Below are 8,173 nucleotides of genomic sequence, written 5' to 3' on the forward strand. Positions count from 1 at the left end.
TTTTCTGTCCGTTTTATTTGGTTTTCTATTTCCTTTGTATGTTTCCTATCTCTTTATTGAAGTTCTCACTGAGATAATCTGTTCTTCCCTAAGTTTATTGAGCATCCTTATAACCAGCATTTTGAACTCTGCATCTGATAAATTGCTTGCCTCCATTTTGTTTAGTTCTGGAGTCTTGTTCTTTTCTTTCATTTGGGACATATTACTTTGTCTCCTCATTTTGGCAGCCTCCCAGTGTTTGTTTCTATGTACTGGGTAGATTGCTTTATCTCTTGATCCTGGCAGAGTGGTCCTATGTAGTAGGTGTCCTATGAGTGTGACAGTGGGAAATTGTTGCAGTGGGGAAATGTAACCCACCTTACCATTCTTTTGACATTGTCTCTGTAAGTGCTAACTGAGTAGTATGAAGATTGTAGATAAATAGCATGTTTGTATACGAATCATAGGAACTAACTTTTAACAGATACAGACTCTGTTCTTCAGGCATCCCAGCTCTAGGAAATTTGCTGACCTTCAACCATAAAACCAGGATGATGTAAAGCTAGGATGACATTGAGACAGAAAAATAGGAAGCTAGGAAAATTCCTTGGCAAGCAAGTAGAATAGGCAAAGTGAGACAGATAGCTGAACAAAGTGGCTTAGCAGTTATAGCCAGATGCAGATGGTTACCAGGATGAGAAGAAGGTCCTGAGTGCCTGGCAGGGGGAAAAACTGGGAAAACAAGGACCCCACCCCCAGGGTAACCTTTCCTACCCTGGCCTTACCTTCTTGGAGATAGTATCTGGGCCTGTTTCAGCTCTAGGCCCAGAAAAGCAGCAAAACCAAGTAAGCATGTCAAGACCAGCTGTGATGATTACAGAACCTCTGCTCCATCATTGACCATTCAGTGGAGACCAAGAGCCTGAAAGTGCATACCTGTTGAACTGATGAATATTCTACTGAAGCCCTGCCCTGAGACCTCCCCTAAGAGTCCTGCCTGCAAGAGAGAGATAAAAGCCTCAAGACAGTGGACCCAAGGCACACACTCTCCTTCTAGGGGGCAACTTGCCCTTTCTCTTTTTCTTCTACTTCTTTCTTCGCAGGCACCCTTCTCCTAAACTCTAAGGCAATGGGCAGTTGGCAGCTCATCCCAAGCTGATCCCCTGAACCCGTCCCTACAGCCCCCTTATCTCTGACTTCACAGTGAGCTAAGGCAGGCCACCCTAGGCTTTCCTGTTGCTTCTTTTTCCCCCCTGTTGCTTCTTTTATGCAAAGCCCTTTTTTTGTTTACTTGTCCCTAGCTTTTTAATAAATATATCCTCATAATTATCTGGATTCATGTTGTGAAATCTTTCCTACATGAAGGCATGAACTCACACACTACAGGTGCCCTAGGCAGACCCACTTAGGGCCAGGCCTCTGTCTAGTAACAACATGAAGCCCTGATGACTAAACCAGGATGACCTACCAGCCCATCACTTGCCTTATTGGAATGAACTGTGCCCATCTATAGTAGAGAGCCCCCCCTTGATCTCTTTGCTCTGCTTCCCCTATCCTTCCTTATAAAAAGCCTCTGCCTGCACTGAGATGTGGAGATGGGCTTTGAGACATGAGTTACCTATCTTCCAGGTTGCTGGAACCTGAAATAAAAACCCTTTCTACCAGCACCGATGTCTCAAGTATTGGCTTTCAAAGCAGCAGGCAGCTGGACCTGTGTTCAGTTACATGAGGCTCAGTCTCCTTTGTCACCTGGGACAGGTGTCCTTTGTGTGGGTTGTTTGTGCCCTTCTGTTGTACTTGAAGCTTGGTTATTGTTGGTGTGTCAGTAGGTGCTTTAGGCTGACCAGCTGTGAGGACTGGCTGTGACCACAGTGGACAAACTATCATGTGTGGACTGACATCATATCAGGATTTGATTTAGTGGAGCTCTGGTGCCTGCTGAGTCCACCCTTTGGGTGTGTCATTTGTGGCACTAATCAAGTGGTGCTCTGGTGTGGTCTGAGGCTGGCCATCGTGTGTGTCGATTCTGGGGTCTCTTGGGAGAAGCTTCAATGTGTCCATTACGGGGTCATCTTGTAGGAGCTTCAAAGTGATCTGCTGGGTTTGGAGGCAGCTGGGAGTGTTTATGCTTTGAACTGAGACTGGCTGCCACTAGCACCTGGCTTGGGATGGCTTAGCAAGAGTTACGTGCAAAAACCAGCTGTGATTGTTTGGGTTTTGTGGACCTTTCAGAGATTTTCAGAAAATCTGCAGCATGCACCAAAGCTAGCCATTTGTGTGGAGTAGCTCTGAATTGGGTAGGGAAGAGCCTTAGAGAATCACCAGAGTGGGACTAGCAGTGTTATATAGGTTAGCATAAATTCAGATTTGGCACTCAACTGTGCCTGAAGGCTATGTGTGGGGAGGGCTCAACAAGGGAACAATGGTTCCTGTTGGCACTTTAGTCCTGGAGAGAGCTGTCCTTTCATCACTTGCCCTGAAGCCAGACAAATTCAGCTTCACCCCATATATCCCTGGCACATTTAAGCTACTGGCTCTTCTTTGGAGCTTAGGGCAAGTGTTTGTGAGTGAGTCTAAGATGACATCTGGGTCTACAGCAGGCCTCCCTCTTACCTGCAGATTGGATTGACTCTTTTTTAAAATATATTTTATGGATTATGCTATTACAGTTGTCCCATTTTTTTCTTCATTTTATTCCCCTCTGCCCTGTACCCTCCCTCCCACCAGCATTCCATCAACTTAGTTCATGTCCATGGGTCATACATATAAGTTATTTGGCTTCTCTATTTCCCATACTATTCTTAACCTCCCCCTATCTATTCTATATGTACCATTTATGCTTATTATTCCCTTTAACTTTTCCCCCATTCTCCCCCCTCCACATCCCTGCTGATAACCCTCCATGTGATCATTTCTGTGGTTCTGTTCCTGTTCTAGTTGTTTGCTCATTTCATTTTTGTTTTTGTTTTTTAGGTTCGGTTGTTGATTATTGTGAGTTTGTTGTCATTTTACCATTCATACTTTTGATCTTTTTCTTAGATAAGTTTCTTTAACATTTCATATAATAAGGGCTTGGTGATGATAAACTCCTTTAACTTGACCTTATCTGGGAAGCACTTTATCTGCTCTTCCATTCTAAATGATAGCTTTGCAGGATAGAGTAATCTTGGATGTAGGTCTTTGCCTTTTGTGACTTTGAATACTTTTTCCAGTCCCTTCTTGCCTGTAAGGTTTCTTTTGAGAAATCAGCTGATAGTCTTATGGGAACTTCTTTGTAGGTAACTGTCTTCTTTTCTCTTGCTGCATTTAAGATTCCTTATCTTTAATCTTGGGTAATGTAATTATGATGTGCCTTGGTGTGTGCTTCCTTGGGCCCAACTTCTTTGGGTCTCTCTGAGCTTCCTGGACTTCCTGGAAGTCTATTTCCTTCACTAGATTGGGGAAGTTCTCCTTCATTATTTTTTCAAATAAGTTTTCAATTTCTTGGTCTTTCTGTTCTCCTTGTGGCACCCCTATGATTTTGGATGTTGGAATGTTTAAAGTTGTCTTGGAGATTTCTAAGCCTCTCCTTATTTTAGTGAATTCTTGTTTCTTCATTTTGTTCTGGTTTATGTTTATGTCCTCCTTCTTCCCCAAACCATTGATTTGAGTCCTGGTTTCCTTCCCATCGCTGTTGGTTCCCTGTACACTTTCCTTTATCTCACTTTTCATAGTCTTCATTGTTTCCCCTATTTTGTAGCCATTCTCAACCATTTCTGTGAACATCCTGATTACCAGTGTTTTGAAGTCTGCATCTGATAAGTTGGCTATCTCTTCATCATTTAATTGTATTTTTTCTGGAGCTTTGGCTTGTTTTTTTTATTAGGGATATATTTTATTTGTCTTGGCACATCTGATATGTAGTAAGGTGTGGAGTCGTACATATTCACCAGGGTGGGGCAACCCAAGTTGCTGTGTTGTGTTGCTGTATTTTAGGGAGGGGTTTTGAGAGGGATCAATGCCACTTGCTTGGCTCTCAGCTGGCTTTCACTCACTTCCCCTGCTACCCACAAGAAAATTGGGCCCTTCTGATTCTGATTCCTGGGTGGGTTGTTTTGTGTACATTGTAGGACCCTATAGGTTTCTCCAGTGAACTCTCCTGTGAGGCTGGTAATTTCTCCTGCCACCTCAACCCCCCTAGGTTCTTTCAGTCAGAGGTTTTGAGGTTTCATTTTCCTCCACTGAAACCCTGGGTTGCATGGTCTGTCTCACTCTCCATTTGTTCCTCCCGGTTTATTCACACACAAATGTTGGAATGCCTGCTGTGCCAGCCACTGCCTTGCAGTGAGTCCATTTCACCCTGGCTGCCTGTCTCCACCCCTCCTAGCAGTCTGGATGAATGTTTATTCTTTAACTCCTTGGTCGTCAGACTTCGATAAAGTTTGATTTTCTGGTAGTTCTGGTTACTTTTTGTTTTTATATTTGTTGTCCTTCTTTGGTTTGTATGAGGAGGCAAAGTGTATCTACCTACACCTCTATCTTGGCTGGAAGTCCCTGTCTGGATTGACTCTTTATAGTAACTTATTTTTATCTTTACTATGCTCTATATTACCAAGCAGCAGTTGAATTTAGCTCTCCATTTATTCATGTTTTTATTATTCTTATTATGCTTTAAAATTTTCTTTAATAAATACTATGTGTCACACATGCTAAATCTGGAATGTAATTTATTTTGGTACTGTTCTAAATAGAATTGCCTTGTACTATATCTTCCATCTCACTAATATTTAGGAATATTTTTTTAATTAAAAAAATTTTATTTCTAAGGCATTATCATATATATAAATATAAATATATAAATATATATAAATGATTTAATTAATTTATTTTTAAAGAGAGAATAAGGGAGGGAGAAGAGGGGGAGAGAAACATCAATGTGTAGCTGCTTCTCACGTGGCCCCCACTGGGGACATGGCCCATAACCCAGGCATGTGCCCTAACTGGGAATCGAACCAGAGATCCTTTGGTTTGCAGCCTGTGCTCAATCCACTGAGCTACACTGCCAGGGCTAATTTTTTAAAAATTGATTATTTTGTACCCTGTAACTTTGAAGTCTTTGCTTCTAGGGATTTTGTTGTTGCCACTGTTTCTTTGCTTTGGTTGACTTCCTTGGATTTTAGGCATTTAATCATGTAGTTTACAAAAAAAAGTTTTTATTTTTTCTAGTTTATTTGTTTATTTCATGCTTTTGTTATACTTTGTTATTGTTAGTTCTCTAGACTTAACACATTCTGTCCTTTCTTCTCTGAACATGATTACATTTTCTTTTTTTGTTTCATTTTTTAAATTTAATTATTGTTCAAGTACAGTTTTCTGTCTTTTACTCTCATCCCAGCCCATGCCCCCCAGTGCTCCCCACCTCCCTCCCATTTCCACCCCCCTTAGTTGTCATCCATGTGTCCTTTATACTAGTTCCTGTAAATCCTTCCCCTTCTTCCCCTGAAATTCTCTCCCCTTTCCCTTCTGGTCACTGTTCCCCTGTTCTCTATTTCAGTGTCTTTGTTTTTATTTTGCTTGCTTGTTTGTTTTGTTATTTAGCTTCCTGTTAAAGGCAAGATCGTATGGTATTTGTCTTTCAACACCTGGCTTATTTCACTCAGCATAATACTTTCCAGTTCCATCCATGATGTTGCAAAAAGGAGGAGTCCTTCTTTCTCTCTGCTGCATAGAATTCCATTGTGTATATGTACCATAATTTTTTGATCCATTCATTTATTGGCAGGCACCTAGGTTGCGTCCAGCTCTTGGCTATTGTAACTTGTGTGGCTATGAACATTGGGGTGCATAGGTTCTTTTGGATTGGTGTTTTAGGGTTCTTAGGATTACATTTTCCTATGTGCTTTTTCCTCTAACATTTAAATCAGAAATATATGTTGAATTTTACTGATAACATTCTCATTCTTTTTTGAAATAATTATTTAATTATTTTTCTAGTGAATGTTAGTTGTCAGTTTTCTATACAACATTCTTGCATTCCATTATTTGGTTGTAGTCAAGTTACCCATATTTTAAATTAAATCCTATCAAAATCATATTTGTTTCATAAAATAAGCTGGGTAATATGATATTTTCTATATTCTAATACAATTGAAATAATATAAGAATGTTGTTTGAGGAATTTGGAAAAATTCTCCAATGAATTCACTGGTGCCAAGGATGTCTTTGAAAAACTCATTTTTTATTAAATGTCTTCCTTTGATATTGACCTAATCATTTTTTATAATTTTCACTTAATTCTTAGCATTATGGATATTTAGCTTGTCGTCTGTCTCTGATGAATCATTGCATTTCTTATTCATTAGATAGAAGGAGAATGCCATGGAAAGCAGTTCTGCCTGGGCCAAAAGTTGATCTGAGCTTTTAACACTATATCTAGCAGTAAGATTCTCTCACCTTTTCATTAAGATCCTCTAGCAGTTGAATGTTTTTGTATCTTTTTAAAAAGATTTTATTTATTTTTAGAGAGAGGGGAAAAGGGAGGGAGGAAGAGAGAAACAGAGAGAAATGTCCACATGTGAGAAAAACATCAATTAGTTGCCTCTTGTACATGTCCAACTGACAATGGGACCTGCAGCCCAGGCATGTGCCCTGATCAGGAATGGAGCTCATGACCCATCTGGTAAGATGTTCAACCAACTGAGCCACACCAGTCAAAGCTGTGTCTTTTTGCTTTCTTTCTTTTTAAGAAATTTTATTTATTTATTTTTAGAGAGGGAAGGGAGGGAGAGAAACATCAATGTGTGGTTGCCTCTCAAGTGCCCCCTACTGGGAACCTGGCCTGCAACCCAGGCATGTGCCCTGACTGGGAATCGAACCAGCCACCCTTTTGTTCACAGGCCGTCCCTCAATCCACTGAGCCACACCAGCCAGGGCATGTGTCTTTTTTTTTTAACCCCTTACTGCATCTTTAAGATTATACCCTCTACCTTTGTCCAATTCTAATCACAAGGTCTACCCAGCTCCTACTGCTCAAATGTTCATTGTCTACAAATTCCTGGCTCCCTTTGCAGCCTTTCCAGTTCACTGGAACATGAGGCTGGTCAGGCTTCTTTCATGCCCACAGATATCCTGTTCCTGCAGCTGCAGATGAAAGTGGCACAGTGGTTAGAGGGCTGGCCCTGGAGGTTCGAATCCTTATTTAGATGCTTCCTACTTCTGAAACTTCGAATACATAATTTAATCTTTCTGAGCCTTAGTTTTCTCATCTGTAAATTAAGGATAACAATAGTCTCCATCTTAATGGATTATGAAGTTTCTTTCAATGATCCTACCAATATTTATTGTATAATTAATATTTGTCAGGCATTGTTTTAGGTGTTAAAGGTAAAAACAGTGGATAAAATAAAAAAAAAATCCCTGTGTGCATGAAATTTATGCAGGAGGAGTCAGGAAAATGAACCAAAAATATAAACCAACAAACTAACAACAATTATATAATATTTAAATCATATGTATATGTTTTTATATATTATGTATGTGCCCATCTATCTATCTGTCTATCATCACGCTATCCCTCTATTTGCCTAAATTTGAGGTAGTAAGTATTTATGAATAAAAACAGAGAATGGGGCAAGAAGTGCCAGGGTGTTATTTTATTTGGAGTGGTCTTTGAGGGCCTTTCTGAGGAGACCATGTTTAAGGAGCAGCCCTCATGGAGTGAGGAACCCAGGCCTATGAATAAGTAGGGAAACAAGGTCCTGGCAGACGGACCATCAAGATAGAAGGCCCTGAGGTGGGAATAAATGAGACTATACAAATAAAGGTTTGGCAATGTTATGGCACAAAGTGAGCTGCCACTAATATTCCCACAACTGTTGCTACAGTAACCATCACCACTGCTATTGTAATACAGTTGAAATAAAGGGGCCAAGAACTGACTTATGACTGCTTATTCATGGTCCTGGAGTAGGATTGTAATAAGTGTTGGTGTCTTCCTTTCTCCCATTCCCAGGAGGAATGCATACCTCCCAACCACCCATCCTTCTCCAGTGCAAAAGCATCCCACCTTTCTGCCCATCACACCCTATCCATGAAGGTTTCTGAAATGTGCTACATGGTGAGTCTCAAGGATTATATCTACTTTTCCCTCCAGCCCTGAAACACAACACCCAAAACTGGGCTCTGCACACAGTATAGACTGTTAATTGGTGCTGAC

Source organism: Artibeus jamaicensis, unplaced genomic scaffold (genome assembly GCF_021234435.1).
Source record: "Artibeus jamaicensis isolate MK-2021 breed Jamaican fruit bat unplaced genomic scaffold, CSHL_Jam_final contig_475, whole genome shotgun sequence".
Taxonomy (NCBI): Eukaryota; Metazoa; Chordata; class Mammalia; order Chiroptera; family Phyllostomidae; genus Artibeus; species Artibeus jamaicensis.